Source organism: Megascapheus bottae, chromosome X (assembly GCF_031878675.1).
Source record: "Megascapheus bottae isolate mThoBot1 chromosome X, mThoBot2.hap1, whole genome shotgun sequence".
In the NCBI taxonomy this organism is placed as follows: Eukaryota; Metazoa; Chordata; class Mammalia; order Rodentia; family Geomyidae; genus Megascapheus; species Megascapheus bottae.
Genome location: NC_143547.1, coordinates 63,148,839 through 63,170,572, shown reverse-complemented (window position 1 = coordinate 63,170,572; position 21,734 = coordinate 63,148,839). Strand labels below are relative to the sequence as shown.

The 21,734-nt window shown below is 33.2% G+C and overlaps 1 protein-coding gene across 6 annotated transcripts in view; it reads right to left on the bottom strand.

Moving 5' to 3' along the window:
* Diaph2 (diaphanous related formin 2) overlaps positions 1–21,734 on the bottom strand; it is an 809,447-nt gene that overhangs the window by 538,263 nt on the left and 249,450 nt on the right. The window lies entirely within an intron of this gene.

Genomic DNA, 21,734 nt, shown 5'->3' with positions numbered 1-21,734 from the left:
GTGTTAGAACACAAACCTTGAGCACAAAAACTCAGAATGAGGACCCAAGCTCTGAGTTTAAGCCCCAGAAATGACAGGAAAAAAATAGAGGATAATAACACAACACAGATTAATAACCCAATGTCACTCACCCTTCTATTCATATTCAGGTGCCAGATCTGATCATTTTCAACATTATCCTACAAGACCTAAGACCCCCTAAACCTAACTATTTCAGAGGCTGAGATCTGAAGATTGTGGTATAAAGAAATCCTGGGCAGAAGAGTCAGTGAAACTCCTTTCTCCAATTAACACCAAAAAGCCAGAAGTTGAACTGGGTGTGGTTGGATCAGGCCTGGATTTCTAGCTGCTCAGGAGGCTGATATTTGAGCATTGTGGTTCAAACCAACCTAGCCACAAAACTCCATGAGATTCTTATCTCCGATTAACTACCTGAAAACTGGAAGTGGCACCGTGGCCTTCAGCTGAAGAGCTCAAAGACAGTGCCCATGCCCAGAGCTCAAGTCACAATCCTTTATGAATACACAAAAGTATGCAATACTAGTATCACTGGTGTTTTCAATAGGTAGCTACACACATTTCTCTATTATAGTGTGGGATTGTAGATGATGCAAGATTCATGTTCATTCCAGCAAAATAACTATGCTGAACCTTCAACTCATTAAAGGAAAATCAGTAGTATTAAACTATTTGAGAGCCAAGGATAACCATAATATGTTTAAGTCTACTATCCATGTTTACACAACAAAATCTAAACCCTAAGTTCCCACCACACTTCTTTCCTTTTCCTTTGCACATTCCATCTCACAACCCAATTAGAAGTGCAAATTTGCTGGCCCTTTTCTCTTACACTTGTTTGTGTGCCGACACTGGAAACTTCAAGCAGCTAAGATAATTCAGTATATTAGAGACAAAGTGATATCACAGCTTTTAATTTCTTTCATGCTAACACTTGGGTCCTAACTACTGAGATACAGCAAGCACACTGACACCCACACAAAGTGACAGCTGACAGCAAGGGAGAAGACAAAATACCTATAAAAAGCAGACACAAAAACTATTAGGTGACAGCAGACTGGGACCATGAAGCTTTCCTGATATTCTCTTGATTCATTTCTTTCCAAGTAAAAACTGACAATCAAGAACAGAACATCTGTCCACCCCCTTTTCTTCACGATTAGTTTCTGCTCAATGAATACATAAAGGAAAAAAGGAGGCAGGCAGTTATTTCTCCAATCCCTTTGGTTTTCAATATGTTTACTCCACAACTGCCTCTTTTTGCTTGTAAAGTATCCCACATAACAGATGAAGGCAATACTCCACTCTCAGAAACTTTGTTAACAAATTCTAGGTGAGGCCCTACACAGGACAGTTAAGGCATCCATCAATTTGCTGAAACTTTTATGTCATGAAATCTTCCTCATTCTTCCAAGGCCAAGGCTACTTACTCTCCTTGGGACTTTAAGAAATGCACAACACCCCCATAAATTTGGTGGTATTATCCCTATTTTCTAGCTGACAAAGTTATCATTCCTGATTTCCAAGGTTTTCCACCCAGGAAGTTTCCCCTAAATTCAAAGGCCAAGTCCTTTCCGATTATGTCATGTTACCTCAAAGAAATTCTACTTGTTATCATTTAGAGACATTGGATTCAATAGTTACTCACTGCTTTCAACAAGTTAGATTATTTATTTCTTCTACTGATAACAGATCTGTATGTAGAGTGTAAAAGCACTTAGATGGATAACATTTTAGAGTTCACCAATGAGTAACAAAACAAGGCTTAAACCCATCCCTTTGAAGTAAATCTGGTGCTTTCCACAAAATTACAGCGCTGCCTCCAGAACTGTAAAAATATCTCCAGCTTAACAGATATCATTTTATTATACAACTATTTATATGAATTGTCATGTACAAGCTCTAAATTGTGAAATATTCAAAAAGACATGGAGTCACATTTAATACTTCTGTTTTTTTTGTTGTCAATGTATTAAATGGCTTACTGCATACAATTTACATGTGGACAAAGGATCTAAAAAATGAACCAGACTGGGCTCATTGTTCAGTTGTCATTTTTATGAGGTCTTGGTAGAGTCCCTTAACCATCTGGAGCTACCTTTTTTAATTCCTTAATCAAACTTCACTGTGATAGTCTACCCTACAAAGCTTTCCCTGTTATAACTCTACCAGAATATACTGTATAAGATAATCTTCTTTTTCTGGCAAAATTCTTCATTCTACAGAAACTAAATTAAATCCAATCTAATACTTTCTCAAGTGACTCAGTCAAATTAGATTCCCAGGGCAATTTTTCATACCCTTACATGCATTCATTATGATCTGGTTCAACTCTACATCTACACTCATCTCTCAAACTAGACAAAATTCTTCCATATCATTTTATCGATTATTTTTGTACTTTTTGCCCAAAGAGAACATAACATATGGCAGTTGTTCAAAAATTATTTATTTGGATTAATGACTGATAAGTAAATGAAGCAAGGATTAAACAATATATAACACACTTGTTAAATGGAACTCTGGAGGATTATGAAGTAATTGTATTTTGTTGTGAATTCTAGAATTAACATGAATGATATCTGATAGGAATTTACATTTTCACAAATTATTTTAGTTTGAAATATAACAGGAAAGTAAATACATTGGTAAACATTCAGAATTAGGACTGATTTTGGTTCTTGTCATGACTTACTTTTGAAGCACAACCACTTCAAAATGTCAAAATGATCATAAATAATATACTGTCATAGTAATATACAGGCATCAATTTTTAAAAGAGACAAAGATTTAGATTTTTTTCTTCATGCAGAACCTCTAAGAACACTCTTTTGTATTAAAGAACATGAAAATAGACAGAAGCTAGGATGAAGGCTAGAAATGGTAAATGAATCAGAAAAGAGAATTTTACTGGTAAAACTAGGAGGTCGGTCAAGTTTGTATTAGAGTAGAATGAGAAAGATCTAAATGTTATCATAAATCAGACTACAATCTGCATAGGTTTGTTCTAAGACTGTTACATACAACGTTTTAAAAGTCTTAAAATAATATTGTAGCAATGAAATAATGTTCTAAGGTTCATATACTATTATCCTTTAAGATAACATTTTATAATGTATCTCTTCTACCTTTTGGCATTAAAGGAACAAGTGAAATGAAAATTAGAAAAGTTAGAAAATAAACTATTCTTGTCCTATCTCATAAATAATCCTGTAAAAACATGACCAATCTGATGGAGATAAACAATAAGAATAAAATGGAGAATATTTAAAAGCTTGACCTTCCCATTGAATCAATATAGTTTTGCTTCAGGAAACTGTCAATTTTTTTTACTGTAGTTTTATCAACATTAGTTTGCCCAAAAAGTGTAAGTTCAATTGAGATTTAGCATTCACATATTTTATTCATACCCTTTATAGTTTACAGGACTTGGGCACATAACAATGATGTTTATATGTGTGGGTCTTTAGGCATACATATGTATAGATATAGATATATAAATATATTAAAAATCCTATATGTAATCTTCCCTAACCAAAGTTTGGTGGACCTTTATCCATTATTCAGAGCTAAAAGCTAAGGACCACGAAAGTTTAAAGCTCAATACTGATATACATTATATCCCAATAAATACATTTAGATGGAGAGTTTCAACTAGATTAGAAATTCTCCAACGTACTGAATTTATCCAGTATGGTATTAGGCAAGCCAATTCAAAGTATGTTTTCGGAGCATTTCTCCACTGAAAGGGTAAGAAAATATTTTCAACCAAATACCTATTGGGAAGGGAACAAAACAAACAGATGGCCTGTTTCTTACTTGGGGGGGAGGGGAGTTATTAGGGAGGGGTAACAGTGTTTAGAAAGAAATGTACTCATTATCTTACTCATGTAACTTTAACCCCTCTGTCACATTTATAATACAATTTAAATTTAAAAAATTTGGAAACATGGTGAAGACATAAATGAGAATATTGAAAAGTAACTCAAGGGCATTTAGTAAGCAAACTACACGAGTTAAGGGATGCATATTAATAAAATTAAAGGAACCACTCAGGCATACTTAACCCTCTTCAGTATTCTCAAAGCTTATATAAGGAATAATTAGAAGTAAATAAGATGGTAAAGGAGGTAAGCACCATAATGAGATGAGGCAGAAGAATCAGATATTTCATAAGGAGAAGTGGTACCATGTGAACATTCTGTAATTTATATGCATAAATGGACAACCAACTTGGTCTGGATTAACCAAGTCTACAAATCAGAAAGGAACACTGAATACAATGGTTAGGTGATTTCATGAGTTTAAAAACAATGTACTTTAGATAGCCAACTGGTAGATAAAAAACAGCAATTACAATAGCAACTACAAGAAAGCATTCTATACTAGCCATTAAAGTAAGTAGACTGGGTCTATGCAAAAGGCGGTAAAAATAAAGAACATTCTTTTCAAATGTGTTTTGATCTGGTAAGTTCCAGAAATGCCTTACTCGCCTTAGATCATTTCCCTTCATTGTATCTGCATTTGATTTGTTTTGGCTTATATTTAACATTAGATTTGAGTGATCACTAGTTTTTTATTTACTTTGTGTCCACATCTAATTTGCATTGTACTTTCTAAAGATTAATTTTGAAGTGGGGATGTGGCTCAAGGGGGTGATAGCATTAAGCTGAAGAGCTCAGGGCCAATGCCCAGAGTTCAAGCCCCATGACAAAAAAAAGATTAATTTCATGTACTTTGAGATGTTTTTCTTTTTGGGGGGGTATATAAGCAGTGTATTAATTGTATTCAGAGTACTAGGGCTTTGTAAGTAGATTCTCCCTGCTGCCTGATAGGAATCCAATAATACTCGAAATTCAACCTTTTAAGTGTGGATTCTCTGTTCTCGCAACTGTATCTACCATTCAACACCACATTATAGACCATAAAGGGAGAGCAATTAGTAAGACTCCTGACATAGTCAAGTTTTGATAAGAAATTCTAAAAAAAGTTGAAAATTGACTATACTTTTAGAAATGAAAATATCTGCTACAAGCAAAAAATTGATAGTGATAAGAAGGATCAATCAAAACAATCACTCACGAGACAGGTACTGTTGCAAATATTTCACAAACATCAACACAATTCTTAAGCTACAACAACAGGACATATATATGCTATTATCATTCCCATTTTACAATTGAATAGACTGCCTAAGTGGGATTGGACCCCAGATTCTGGCTCCTCTAGAACCTGCTTTCCTAATGTAATTCTACTTTATAGACTTCCTTTTTTTTACCATAGTTTCCTCCCGATAATTACAAGAAGTAAAGGTGACTATCATTGATTCTATGGTAAAGAATTAACTTGTGGACAAAAAAATGTAACTTCTTCTTGCATGCACAAACCCCTGTGCCTGTGAGTGGGAAGAAAAGGAGGGGTTATTTCCATTCCACATTTGGGGGGCATGCAGGACCTTGGTTCTGTCCCTCAAAATTTTTGCTGAAAGCTAGTGTTCTACCACTTGGGACACAGCTCTACTATCACCTTATTTTGGAGGTATTAATTTTAGATAAGTGTCTCATGGACTTTTCTTGACTATGCTCGTTCCAAACTGCAATCTTCAGATTTCAGCAACCTAAGTATTGGGTTAAAGGCAGGAACCACTGATGTCTGGCTTCCTTTCAATTTTTGATGATCTCCCTGTGGAGATCAGGGTAACTTTGAACTACAAATTTTCAGCTGGGTGTTTGGCCTAGTGGTACTATGCTCACCTAGCATGCACAGACACTAAGGTTCAATTCCTTAGTACCACATGCATACAAAAAAGCTGGAAGTGATGCTGTGGCTGAAGTGGTAGAGCTCTAGCCTTGAGAAAGCCTAAGGACAGTGCTCAGGCCCTAAGTTCAAGCCCAGGACTGGCAAAAAAAAAAAAACTGTCACTAGTAATGTTGAAAACTGGCTTTTCAAACTGAAAACTATTAAACCAGCTTTAAAATCTGAAGATTGTCATTTTTCTATTCCCATAAAAAGAAAATTAAAGGAACTCATTTAAATGAACTTATTTGAAGACATTTTATTCCTGGATAAAATTTTTCAGTAATTATAACAGCAAACATACGATCGAAACAAATTTTAAGTCATTTTTCCATCTACTTTTGTGATTCATGTCCTCAAAACAGAAATATCAAGGAGGTTAACAAGAAACTTAAAGTAATTGCTATTCCTGTTGAGGTACAGTATAAACATTAGCTTAGTATACAAGTATTTCTATATACTGTCAACATATACATATTAAATCCCAAAATGTAGATTCGAAGGATGTGTTTAAGAAACAAACATTAGTGTCCTAAGTGAAATGCTGTCATTTAACCACAAGTATAGACTTCCAGAATTTAATCTGATAAAAACTAAGTCAAATTAGTAGGCAATGACATTTGCAATAAAATCATAAATAACATAAATGATAGCTAAATGTCTAGCTTAGAAATTTCACCATGAAATTCACTATTTCACTTTTAATATTTATGCTATCCACTGAAATATCTTTTCAATGGAGGAATATTAAAGGCATGCCATTCAGTATAATCAAAATGATCACAAACATCAGATGAAATAACAAAGTCTAACAAAGCGTCATACTATATGGCCTTATGTATCAAGGTTTTGCTTTATTGCAAATCTCTGCTAGGAGAGCCCAAGGTTTCTACTGATAATGACAAATGAGGGAAACCATTAAGCCTAAATTCCTTTGAGTCTGGCTTACTTCACTTAATATGATTTTTTTCTAAGTCTTTCCATTTCCTAACAAATGGGGCAATGTCGTTCTTTTTGACAGCAGCATAGAATTCCATTGTGTACAAATACCACATCTTGTTGAGAAACAAAAGCCATATAATGAATGATGGTTGTCCTTAATGTACTATGTTATCTCTCATCTCTTTTGCTGTCCCTTGGTTATCTCATATTGTTACAGTATCTCACTTTTTTACCTGATATATCAGATATATTTGTATTTGGTTATTTGAAATTGGATCGGGAAGGGGGAAAACAAGATGAGGGGTGGGGGTGGGGGGGAGGGAAATGGGGATCAAGACATGTGAAAGGGTATCAATGTATGGGAATTAATGCACCATCTATCTGGTAAGTATCATGTAACCCTTCTATTAATTACAATAAAAATATATGAAAAAAGAAAGTCTAACAAAGTACAAAAATCTTTGTAAATGATTAACAAAATGTGTATGACTCTCAAGGTTGGGATGGGAATATAGCCCTACCTATAGAAAGGGTAATAATTACTCAAGGTCTCCTGGAGGCTTATGAGACTCACAAAAAAATCCCAAAATGAAGAACAGCTGTATTCTGTGCTTTGAAATCAGAAATGCATATATACCCTTTACTAATTAAAAGTCTCATGATTCGTACTTGTCACACAAAGCTTAATAGGTTTGCATACTAAAACAAATACTTTGAAAAATATCTAGAGCAGTGAGATAGTTCTTAGTCATATTTAGGAAATGGGTATCTAAGTTACAACTTTACGGAACGTGATGTATGCCTATAGCTCATGCCTATAATCCTAGCTACTCGGGAGACAAAATACAAGGATTGTGGTTCAAAGCCAACCAGGCAGGAAAGTCTATGAGACATGTACAATTAACAAGGAAAATGATGAAAGTGAAGCTATGGCCCAAGTATAGAGGTCTAGCGTTAAGCAAAAAAGCACTCGGATAGTGTCTGCCCCAGAATTGCACAAAATATATAAATATTATAAAACTCAGCACTAGTCACACAAGCCTGCAATTCTAGCTACTCGGAATGCTGACTGCTTATGATCATAGTTTGAAGACAGCTTAGGCAGAAAAGTCCAATAAATTTCAAATAAGCCAGAAGTGGTGTTGTACCTCAAGTGATAGAGTGTTATCCTTGAAAAAAAAGAAGCTCAGGGACAGAGCCAAGCCCTGAGTTCAAGCACCAGAACTGGCATTAAAAAATAAATGAATAAATAAACAAATAAAACTTTATGCCATGAGAGTATATTCTGTATAGGACATATGGTATTTTGCACAGCATCAAAGCCTCTTACACAGAGACAAGTGACTTTACATTATTTAAATATCTTCCAGATACTAAAACAACAGCATCACAAAGTTTTTATATATTCAAAATACTTCTCTATATGCTGAACAGGTTTCTTCAGGTTTCTATAATATGCAGATTATATTTTAAGACTAGAAATTTATAACATGTTAAAGAGGGCCAGGTGAAATATTCTTAGCTAGAAGCAGATCTAACTAATACCAATATATACTGCAATGAATTATAAAGGGTAATTAACAAGAAAATAACACTACATTTCCATTTTTCCCCATCATCTTTGATTCTCATGTGCCAGTTTACAGTGGGATTTTATAGGTCAAATGGTACTTGATCAATTCAATACTGAATATGAAGAATACATTGTATTCATTGTAAATACTAGTATTTTATGGAAAATCCAGACGTTGAAATCAAAATGCATGAGAATGACATAACTATAGCAATTTACACTATATAGCTATGTGGCTATGGACTCAGTTTTGACACAGCACACACTCTGATTAAGGTAATATTTAATGAGCTAGTAGTTGTTACTAAGAGAAATAATGAGCAAAATCTGGCCTTATCATTAGAAAATGTCCTCACAAATGTGACAGTATTGTCAGTGAGGATTCAACCATATTGTTCATTTCTGTCAACATTTTACTGACAAAAATGCCCTAATAGAATCCCTGACCTTCCATAAAGAATTTAAATGCATCAAGCACAAATCATTAAGTATTATTCAAAAGTAGACAATAACTATTTTCACATTTTACAAGGTCATTTTTCAGAAGCCTAGTTTCATTCTATAAAATCACTAACATAACTTTCATTAAACTGTATAAAATTAAAATTAATAAGGTCAGTCATATCTAATGTTTCTTTACTAGTATCAGAAACTATGTGACAAAAATTGAGATCAAATTATGTTCATTACACTCTATTGTGAATAAACTAATCTGAGCACATAATTGCTACTGGAGAATTAACTTAAAGAACTACTTTGAACTTGAGATTTATAGCTATTTGTCTGACTTTATATTATTTCCAGGGGAATAGCAGGGATAAATAAGCAATAAAATGTAATATAGAACAGAAGGCTATAAATAGAATCTAAGGCTATAAATAGAATAAAAACAAATTAATAATCTGTATTTTACATCTCTATTTAATTACTTAAATAAGACTGAATTCATTAGTTTTAGATTTTTCTCCCTCATCTCTCTCAATATAATCTAAAAGACAAAAAATATATTTTTCAGATAGTTAAGTATGTTAAGCCATATTAGAGCACATTCAAATAATTAGAGCTTAGAGAAAGCTAAGTGAACACATCTCACTAATTTGTCAATTGTGTCCTTTCAAACTTTGATGCATGTGTGAATTGCTGTAATGTATTATAAATTAATAAAATTTCTACTTTGCCATGATGAATTAAACCCAAGTTTATTTCAATTATATATTTATGAGAATATCTGATGAGGTTTCAACTATGTAGAAACATGCCAAATCTTTATCTCCAGGCCAGGTTGCATTTATGAGTTCCAGACCATATGGTTTTCTAATTGCTGAACATCTCCAGCTGAGAATTATACTCAACTGGATTCATAGTTCATTCTCTCCTTTTCTTACAAAATATTCATTTTTGTGTTTCCTTAATAACTGGCATCATCATGTCCCTTCAATAATCATCAACTCCAAGAATTATAATATGACTTTCAATATGTTAAGACAAAGAACATGCTCCAAACTGCTAAATGAAAAGGATTTGTTGCTGTCCTCACCAGATGTAACTTCCTTCCTTCCCATCCCCCTCTAGGTGTGCATTAGGTCATCTCATACATTTTCAGGGTTCATGTGACATATGCATGTAGATGAACTCCACCCGCATACCCAGATATTTTTCTGTGATTTCACTGCCAATACACAACTGTCTACAGAACACAGTCACTTAATGCTCATATATTAGGAATTTATTTTTGAAGATTAATTTTCCTAATCTTCCTTGTCTCACTATCCTCCACCTTGCTGCAGAAGTTATGTGTAAATCCTTGCCTTTCTCTTTCTCTAGCCTGTCACCTTCCTATGATTAGTCACTAAGAAGTGTTAGTTTTACAGTCTAAATATTTAAACTTGCTTTAACTTCCTCATTGCCACTTCCTTAATTCACGCTCATTTGTGTATTTTTTTTAAAATTTGGCTAGTCATGGGGCTTGAATTCAGGGTGTAGGCACTGTTTTTTAACTTTCTCAAGACTAGCGCTCTACCATTTGAGCCACAACAATATTTTCTGGCCTTTTATCTGTATGTGATGTCCAAGGAAAGTGAACCAGGGCTTCATGCATGCTAGGCAAACACTCTACCACAAGGCAACAATCCTAGTTTAGATAATTATTTTTTTATGACTCCTAACTATTCTTCCAACACTCCTAAACTAAAAAGGAGATAATTCCAAGATGTTATTTGATCATACCACTGCAAACCTTTAATTAAAAGTCCATTAACAGCGACTCAAAAATTGTAAAGTATGATCCTATCATATTTCCGAACATTTTAAGGCTTACTCTCCCAAATACTGATTGTTCATGCCTATGCTTCATGCAGGTTCTTCTGTACAAAATGTTTTTCGCATATTATAAAAATGAAATTCACGTGTGTCTATTAACTTTTTTAAAAAATCTGGATTCATCTTTGATTATTATAAAATAGGATGTTTTCATAAAAATAAAATTCATAATAGTCAAAATTATTACATTATATATTTCTATTTTTCTTTTTTTTTGCCAGTCCTGGGCTTGAGCTCAGGGTCTGAGCACTTTCCTTGAATTCTCTCATGGTTAGAGCTCTACCACTTAAGCCTCAACACCACTTCCAGCTTTTTTCTATGTATGCGATACCGAGGAATCGAGCCCTGGTCTTCGTTCATGTTAGGCAAGTACTCTACCGCTAGGCCAAACTCCCAGCCCATATTCTCTCCCTTGTACACCAAGAAAGTTATGATAGGAAGTGGTTCAACCTGTGCTATAGCAGTTCTGAAATGAGATTCTGCTTTCCTTCTGTAAATTATTAAAATAACTCAAAGACTATTTGAAAAACAAAACAAGGTAGGCCAGATGAAGTGGCACACAACTCAGGACTTGAGAGGCAGTGGATATAGAGATCAAGGACAGTCTGGGCTATTTAGAATCTGTTTCTATTTTTTCCCATAATAAAGCCATTCTAAGATGAATGGTACCAAATCTTTCAGACAGAAAATATGCCCAATGGGAAGGATCATGATATTGGCAGAGTTCATGATCCGAAGTATATTAGGAAATATTCTGCTCTAGATCATCTTGTCAGGCTTCTTCCAACTAGAAAAAGTGTGTATAATCCTTGTAGATGAGTTTAGCCATGTTACTACACCCATGTGCATTGACCATATCATGACTCATGCTAGTGTGTGAACTTTAGTCAGGTATGATCACCACACTGTTTTATCATGATGGTATGTAAAATGAGATGTTCACTGTCATAATATACCTCCCATTATTTCACTTTTCTTAGGAAAGTTCTAGAACTAATCTTTCACAAAATACAATCAATTTCAAAATAAGCACCAAAGTACCAACAGGAATATGGCAAATAAAATGGCTGGTGTTAAAAAGAGAAAGGGTAAACCCTTTTCTGCTTTATGGTTTTATTATCTTGGTTTTATTGCTGCCCTTTATCCAATTACCTTTTCATAGTTCTACAGAGGTTTAATGTCAACCAACCAGTATAAATAGTATTGTCAATAATGTTCCTTGTTTGATACGTCCATATGAAACTAGATCCCTATATTTATCTTATTAACATTTCAAGGACAGAAAGTGGTCCAGCAGCATACATATCAAAAATATTCACCTATACTTGTGGAGCACATTTATCTACAAACACTGTTTTATAATCTTCCTCTTATGATCTCCCTTTACTTTTCCCTTCTACCTCAGTAGTAGTCATCCTTTTGGTAATGCTGTACTATTTTGTTTTATGCATCCACCACTGACAGAGAACATGAAATACGTCTCTGTATTTCGTTGGCTCATTTCATTTAATATGGTGATTTCCAGTTTCCAAAGAACTTGAAATTACTAACGGGACCAGTGGTGTTTATGGAACTTTATTAGGGATATTCTCAATACACCTGGAGACATACATATTTATTCCAAGAGAAACAGACTGGGACAGAACTTTAAAATTATAATACACTAGCCATTTTATTATGTCATTCATTCTAGGTATTCTTGAGTACAATTCCATCTAAAGCAATACATTTAATTTGAAGCATAGTAACTACCTATGATACAAGGAACTCTACCGTGCTTTATATATAAGTTCATATACGTGTGTGTGTGTATGCATGTTTTTTTTGTCCAGACTTCCACTACAGAAATAGCAGTTTTATGATATAATAAATTCCATAAGCACTACAGTAAATACACAGGAAAATAAATACAACAACATCTGAGTACTAAATTCTGTCTGAAGACAGCCTTGGCAGGCCATACTACAAGTATCTCTGAATTTACATGTTCTGGTCCTAACTCTACATACTTCTACTTGTTCCTTGTATTGAGATGCTCTATTCTTTCCTCCTCTTCCTCTTTGCCTTCCTCTTTCCCTTGTTAATTTCAAGAATGACACTTAATTATTTCTCCCTGTATTGGGAATAAGGCTAACGTTTTCATGAAGACTTACATTTGTTACCATTATTCTGCCAACATCACTGGAGTCTTGGAGATTCCTCAGGATTTTCTTTCTTCCTCAGAGCCTTCTTACTTCAAAATATTGTGTATTTCAGGTAGTTTAAATACCTTCTGATCTCTGTGAGAGTCAATATGTTTTGTACATTAAAAATACGCTGTTTAACACATTCAGGTAGACAATGGAAAATAATGGATATGAGTATTGGTTGACATACAGAATTTTTTACTCAGACGTTGTAATTATGTTACATGAATTAATTCATACTATCTTTTCAATAACCCTTTCTGATTTCTATCATTAGTCTTATATCCTAGGAAATAAGGCACAGAGAAGTTACATAACTTAGACAAGATAACACAGCTACCAGGAAATGGTTATTGAATTCAAAGCATTTTGTCCCAGGGTCTTAGTTATTTTTACTGTGCTGTAGGTATGAATTTGTTAATTGTGATAGTATTATTTTGAAGGTATTATTTTTTATAAGCACAGTTAATTTTTGCTTCTATTCACTGCAGATAAAGTTACGTCAGTACCTATAAGTAATTTTCTGTTCATTTACTGTAGAGCTTATGGAATTTATTTGTCATTAATATGCAGATTAGAGTCCCTTAAGTGGTACACAGACCTGAGTGAAGACAATTGGGGAAGGAGAGTTACTGCCAGTACTTCAGCCCCTAGACACTCAGGTAGGTACATACCCAGATGCAAGGAACAGGCAAAATGGGAAGCTTAAGGACTCCAAAGTCTGGTACAAATCACTCTTATTTTATTGTTTAACTCCCTACTTTTTCTAGGGTAATCTTGGACAAAATTTTGCTATATGCCCACCACGATAAAATAAACATAATTTACATAAGACACTAATGCAACATTGGTTACCATTATATATATATATATATACATATATATGACTACATATGCTTTTAAATCTATTAGGATTTACAACATACAAAAATTAAACTACTAAAATTATGTGGCTTCTTTCTGAGATTGCCTAATGAAATGTAAGAATAAAAATTTTAAAAATTCAGAAACAGAAAGAGACCAGTTGCATAAAAAACTTGGTCTTAATGTTTCATACATACATACCAGAGGGCTAGCAAGATAATATCTTTGGAGTTGATTAATCAAACAAACTAATCTTAAGTAGGATAACAAATCTCAATTGTAACATTCTTTCCACCTGCATTGGAAAGCTGTTCAAAAAGATTATCACACACAAAAGCTACATTATCTTCTTGAATGTAATTCTTTTCATAAAAATTAGTTCTTCTGTGCTTTCACAAATAAAGTTATTATAATGATGCATAACTACCTCTCTGCCAAACTAAAATGAAGTAAAATATATTTATGTTGAATATATCTCAATGATGCAAGATAAAACTGGAAAACTTAGCCAACTTGCTATGGATTAATATTTGGAGCTAACTTTTCTAGGCTATAAAAGATGGGAAAACATTCAACAATGACACCATTTTACTGCTTTTGTTCATTGTATAGAACTGTTGTTAGAAAAACAATTTCTTAGACATGAACCACAGAGAAAGAAATAAAAGTGTTTGACAATCTATCCCAATTTATTTGAATAAAACCACAACATCTCAAAATAGACACAAAACTTTTCATACAAATTATAACCTATTTTCCAATTTAATAAAATGAAGTACTAAATTTACCCTTAAGTTCTAGAGCAAGATAAAATATATAGTTTTAAACTTTTCTATATACAGGATATTAAGTCTACATGGAAAGAGTACTTTGGAATAAAGTAGTATAAGAAGTCCAAATGAAATGATCTACATTTCTTTCTGAATTAATTTATTTTTCTATAAGAAGGGGTTTTATTTTTAATAAGTATACTTTCTGTGCCCCACAGGGACATAAAGAATGTAAAAAAAGTTTTCATAGATCACAGTTATAGTTGTAATGAGAATAATATTCTCTCTGCACCAGAGTGAAAATTTTCAATTTATAATTAATTCAAGCATGCCTTGTACACAGAATGACCTCAGTCTGAGGTAAATCAAAAGAAACACTTAAGAGTACAATATTCATTTGACCCAATAGTTTAACACAGTGAAAAAATTAAAAACTTATTTTTACAGTCAAATGAAAAAAGGCAAAAACTTCTAGAGGTAAAGCAAATGTTAATGATTAAGCCATAGTTTATTTCTATGTATCAACAACAAGCTAATTCAAGCTGTACTGTATATCTCACTTCTGAAACTATTAGGGCAAAAGATCCAAAGGTGGTTTGTGTTAATTAACACATTTTTTTTTCAAATTTTCAAATCATATTTTTTTTCCATTACTATGAGCTTCTTCGGCATTTTGTGGTTTGATATTTAGAATAAGATATTCATTCCCTGGTCAGGAGTCTCTTTGGTGTAAGCTTCAGTCCTTTAAGTAATTGGATTATCTAAGTCCTTAGCTTTTCTCATGTCCACTATCTAATTCATCCATGAGTCTTACTGGCTACGATTCTAAACACAGGCTATTAAATTCTATAATCTACGGACTTTGAAAACTTCCCTTTACTATCACACTTAAGGAATTTAACATATTACTGATTTAGAACCATTAACACTATCTGAAATCCACGGTAACTATGTTTATTATTCTAACATTTCTGTTAGGTTGTATGTTCTAAACAAAAAAGACAAGATTCAATCTGCCTTAATCATATGTATATACTCCAAAGCCCACATTAGCATCAGGTAGAGTATATGGCTCAAAATAGAGATTTGTGATTATACAAATTCATAGGAAATGAATTTATTTATTACTATTAAGGGATTCAAATGATGTAGAATGTATTTATTTATTTATTTATGTTTTTTATTTTTTTTTGAAGGGAAGAGAAAGGAGTTTTATTACTTGGCATGGGCATGAAGAAGGAAGATGCAAAGTAAACACTTCAGTGGATCCTCAGTGTACAGTCATTAGCTTCGGGCTTAAATAGAGAAAGAATTGGGGCAAAGGGTATTAATCAGGGTGACAAAAGAGATCTAATATTTGTTATTTCAGACAGGTCATGGTGGGATTTGTCACAACAAGGAAGTCATCATTCCCTGGCTAATGGTGTTTCAAAGGCTCTACTGATCCTTTCCCTGAGATGGTAAGATAGCAGTTCATCCCTTGTGGTCACGATGTTATTCATTAGTCTTGATCTTTCTGGAATCGAATGTGATTACAGGACAGGAAGAGATAGAAAGAGATAGATACAGGGCCAGGAGTTTGGCCTAGTGGTAGAGTGCTTCCTAGTATACACTAAGACCTGGGTTCAATTCCTCAGTACCACATACATAGAAAAAGTCAGAAGTAGTGTTGTGGCTCAAGTGGTAGAGTACTAGCCTTGAGAAAGCCCAAAAACAGTGCTCAGGCCCTGAGTTCAAGACCCAGAACTAGCAAAAAGAGAGAGATACAAAATGGAGGTTGGATTGTCTAGCTTTTAACCTATTTTTAGCTACCCTGGGAACATATGCAGGCTCAAGTGGGGTCAGTGCTTTTTTGGCAAAAGCAGTTATGTCTGAATTATTTTAATATTTGGGGAGGGACTTCCTAAAATAGGCAATTATTTCAATGGCCAATAACAAAGAAGTTTCCTTTCTCAATTTCCAATCCTTATTTTATCCTCATTTATTTATTTATTTTGTATTATGTTGATTTGATCCTCTTGGATAATGTTAAAGAGTAGAAAGCAAGGAAATTCTTTCAAATTTTCTTCTAAAATTTCCACCAACTATTGTGTTTTTGCAGGTTTTCTGTAGGCTTTTGGTAAGTTAGTTATCACTTACTATTTATTCTGTTCTTATGACTTAGATCCCCAGCTTTTTAACTGGTCATATATCTTTCCAAAACACCCACTCTCAGCTTCCTTTATAGTTAGCAGATGTGGTTTTGTCTCTTAAGTTCTGGTAAATATTATATAATTAAACATGTTTTTAAAGGGCAGGCAAACCTTCCCTCTCTCTTTTTTCTCTTTTTTCCCTTCTGTTAGCTGAGGTGAAATAGACCTCTTCATCCATAAGATAAGAATGATGGCATGGCAGGATATCAAGATAGAATGAATTTGGGAAATGAGAATCTTGGAACTACCATTCTAGTCAGGATTCAAAATTGAGCTGCTGATGCTACTGGAGAGAGTGTGTGTGTGTGTGTGTGTGTGTGTGTGTGTGTGTGTGTGTGATACAATGTAGAATGTATTTATAACTGATTCAATTTTTTTAATTGTATTTCAATGTTGGGGTAATGTATTGAGGGGTTACAGTTACATTTGACAGGTGCTAGGTACTTTACTTCTCAAACATTGATAACACTTACCCATGTTTTTTTAAACACTTACCCATGTTTTTTTAAACAAATACATTTTAATAAATTATAAGTAGTCCCCTCTTATAAAAATTCCATCTCTTATAATTTTTATAATCATATTTTTTGTTTATGTGGTACCCTGAAATTGAACCCAGGGCCTCATACATGCTAAGCTAAGTAAGCACTGTACCACTTAGCCACATTCCCAGCCCTTAGTCCTTATTCTATAAAACAAATGCCTAATAGATAGCAAACATGTTTCACAGATTACCCTTTATAGGCATCATTACTATCTTATTCTTACTTTTATAGTTTGGTCTGCTTTGTTCTCAACTCCCATTTCTGAATTTTAAATACAGAAGAATCAAAAAATTCACTCAGTCTGATTTTGTAGTTTTTTTTTTAACTTTTGAAAAATCTACCCACACCCTTTGCTTTGCTATGACTAGAACTCAGGGTCTTGTACATACAAAAAACATGCTCTAACACTAATCTACATCCTCAGATATGGGTCTGATCTACTTTATAGAGTTTTAGAAAATAATGAGAAGATACAGACAAAAAGAGACCAGAAATAAGAATGCAATCCAAGAAGAAGGTATCTAGAAAATAGTGCTCATTATGATACACAATGGTTCAGTTAAGGGATAAAAGTTTAAGCATATCTAAGCAACATATACATAATAAAAATTTAGGCTTAAAATTCTTTAAGGGATAAGGCAAGAATAATTAGCTTGGAATCTAAAGTCAGTAAAGTGTGATTCTGGCAAGGCAAAAAAAGATAAACAGATTCTGTTTCCATCACTAAGAACTCAGTGTTACTCCTTCTGTGGGTCAGAGGCCTAATGAAGTAATAAGCATTCTGTGAAAAATGGTACTGTATAGCATATGATGGAAATTCAGTTCATATTTGTTGAATGAGCAAATAAGGCACAGAGGTCACACCCGATGATAGCTTGGAGAAATTGTTACACTAATGCTATTATCTCATGTCTACAGTAAATTAGTTTGTATGTAGGCCATCATTACTTATTAACTACGATATACAGAAATGTAGTTCACAATACACAAGCATCAATTTATCCAAGAGTTGTGAAACAAACAAGTTTGTCAATGTGTTTATGCAGTTGAGTCTAGTGAAAGGAGGTAGATGTGAATGCCTGAATGTCTGAGAGAAATTACCTGAAAGAATGTTTTAAAAAGTACGGTTGTATAAAATTTAATTTTAAGATACTATCTGCAAGATTTGATATTTGATTAAAATTTAGTATAAAAATAGCTTTTAGTCATTAATAGAGATTAATATCCAATAAATTTTGGAAAAAATATATCATCCATAAGCAATACTTTTATAAATAAAGTGGTCAACATAATAATATACCAAGACTATGACTGGTCTATTTCACTTAATTCTAGTGCGCTCTTTAAAAGTTTTGTTTCATGAAGTACCTGTCCATTTTCTTTGTGTTTTCTGAAAATAAAAGTTTTTCTTTGGATTTTCTTTATGTCTAAAGGAAAAAAATACTGTCTATTCTCAAAAACAAATTCTGAAAGGTAACTCAGTATGTGTAAGGAAAACCGGTTACATTATATCCATAAATATCATTATATATATATATATATATATATATATATATATATATATATCTTCCAGAGGGAACGTATACATAGTAAAGCAAGCACATTTAAATTTCCTATCCAAAGATCCTACTTATGAACTTCAGCACTATTAATAAAATTCTGATATTCTCCAAATTACCATTTTATAAACTCAAATGTTTTGGTTACTAACTCCAATACTTCTTACATGGAAATGTACTACATGGAAATGCATATGAACTTCCTCACTGGTCGTGGTAAAGAGAAACTTGATTCAATGAAAATAAATCAACATGAATCCAGGCAACTATTATTCTATATGCAAATGTACATTATTAATATCACTATGTACAGAGTTCATGTTTACATTCCCACTTTTAAAGATTCAAATTTAAATTATTACATATAAATCTGCTAATCTGATGCTAATTTACTGTTGAGAGTTACAGAAAACATGAGGGTAAAGTCTGCTCACTTAAATTTAGCAAGTAAGTATGGAATCAACATGACATAGAATGGTTTTATAATTGATTATTTCTCATATAAAAAAGAAAAACAGGACAATTTAATTTTGGAAATAACTGGACAAAACTCTTCTTTTTCCAATTTTAAACTGTATCAAAATATTTTAAAGCAATCCGCTTAAAACCATATTTAAAGGGGATTGTGGAAAGTTGACCTTGATTCCTTCAATCTAACATGTTGTCATGCCTAGAACTAAGACATCCATTAGCAGACATTTGCAATGACCTTGGAAATTCCATACTTACTAGTCTTCGAGTAGCATTGATGTTATATTGCAGTAATAATGTATATATAATATGTGTGTATATGTGTGCATATATATATATATATATATATAGAGAGAGAGAGAGAGAGAGAGAGAGAGTGAGTGTCTAGGTACTTAGGTTACAGCATTTCTAAAATCATATGATGTGGATGACTCTGAAGATTGAAGAATACTACTGGCAGACTCTAACCACATATAGTCACTTTATTAGTAGTGGTGAAAAATGATCAAAGCACATCGAAAACTAGAAAAAGTTAAAACAGTCAAAGCCTTAAACATAGCAGTGAAAACATCCGGTAGATCAGGTTCAACAACAAAGGCCTTTTAGTAAGAATGCACAATTGAAGGGGCTAAAACACCAGTAACATAAATTACAGTTTTCATCACTGCAAATGTGGCCTTCAAGATTAGATGCCAAGAAAGAATAATTTGGTTCACACTCAGTAATAATTCAGGGTCACAGAAATGTGAGTACTCAAGAAATTCACTGACAGTCACACTAGGTGAACTATCTCACCTGTTTTCAGATTAGTATACTAGACATCAAAACGATGAAATAGGAGTATAGGTTCTATGATAAGAACTTCATAAATACATATAAGAAACCAAATTACAAGTTATTTCCTCCATGTAGATTAGATAAATGAGCTTATATATGTAAAATTATATAAACAAATTTTATTTATAAGAGGAAGTAAATGAAACAAATGGAAGAAATGCTTTTTTATTCCAAACAAATTCATTACTACTAAAAAAATCAATATACCAGGTACCAAAGATACATACAGTTAACAACATGAAGTAAACCATAAGGGGGAAAAAAGAAAAGAATTAACTTAACATAGTATATTAAGAACAAAAATCACAATGACAATATATGTGTTAATTTGTTTACTTGAAATAGGAAAGAGAAGGGGGAAAACTAGATGATTGGGAGGGTGTGGGGAGGGTAAATGAGAGAAAAACATGGAAAGGGGGATCAATGTTCAAGAAGTAATATACCCACTATCTGATGAATGTATCTGTAACGTGTCTATATATCACCCAAACAATAAAATATAATTAAAAAAAACAAGACCTTATACCTACAATCCTAGCTATTCAGGAGCCTGAGATATACTAGAAAGCCTGAAAGACTCTTCTACTAACCCTCCCCCAAAACAGTTTGTTTGGAAGTAAATCTATGGCTAAACTGGTAGAGTGCTCTGTCCCCTTGACTTCACGCCCCAGGACTATTATTCCCCCTCCACTCCCAACAAAAAATGCCTACTAAATGCTAAGGTGTTTCATCTATGCAATAAAAGATTTTATAGCCATATTCTGATCCATCATGTAGATATAATATATACATATAATGTCCATCATGAAGATTCAATAATATAATCAATTTCTAAAATACTTAAATTGTCAATGTTGAACGAGACAAAAGCATGACAAAGAAAATCAAAATATCAACAATTAGCTGGGATGCTATCTGACATTCACAAGAATAACCAAAGAGAGAGTGATAGTATCTTTCATATTGATGTTGGTACAACAAAAGGTATCTAATCACACTAGCTTCCCTTTTCAAGAGAAATAATGAATTTCCTAATAACATCACATGTTACAGAGTAGTTACTTTTGTCACCTTCTATTCAAAGAAGTTACATGCTAAGCAACAACACTTCTCACATAGTGCCAAGAGCATGTTATCAGTCTCTTCTTATCACAGGAAGCCAGATACACTCAAGTCTCAGTAAATTATTCTAATGAGGGAAATAATGATAATTCACCAGTTATAGTTGCCATTTCAATGCATCTCATATTTTGCTTAGACTCCTAGAAAAGTAATTCAAATGAAATACTATGATCCTTAAGCCCATATGAAGACATGGCCAACAACATGAGAGGAAAATGTGGAGAGGGAGAAAGACATCAGACTAGCATTAATACTTGTCACAATAAAAAGAAAATTATACAGGCATGGAGAACTGAACCAAGGGTTCCAGTAGCTTAAGTATTTCTCCCATTCTTCATTTTGTATTTTATTGTAGTAATAATGTATAGAATATTATATATAGTTACATTCCTCAGGTAATGGATATGTTACTTCTCAAACCTTGATTTACCTTCTCTTGTTTTTGTCCCCCTTTCCCTCCACCAACCCCCTCCCAATCATCTTGTTTTCAAACTTCCCTTCTCTATTTCAATTGAACAAATAAGTGTCTATATTTTCACA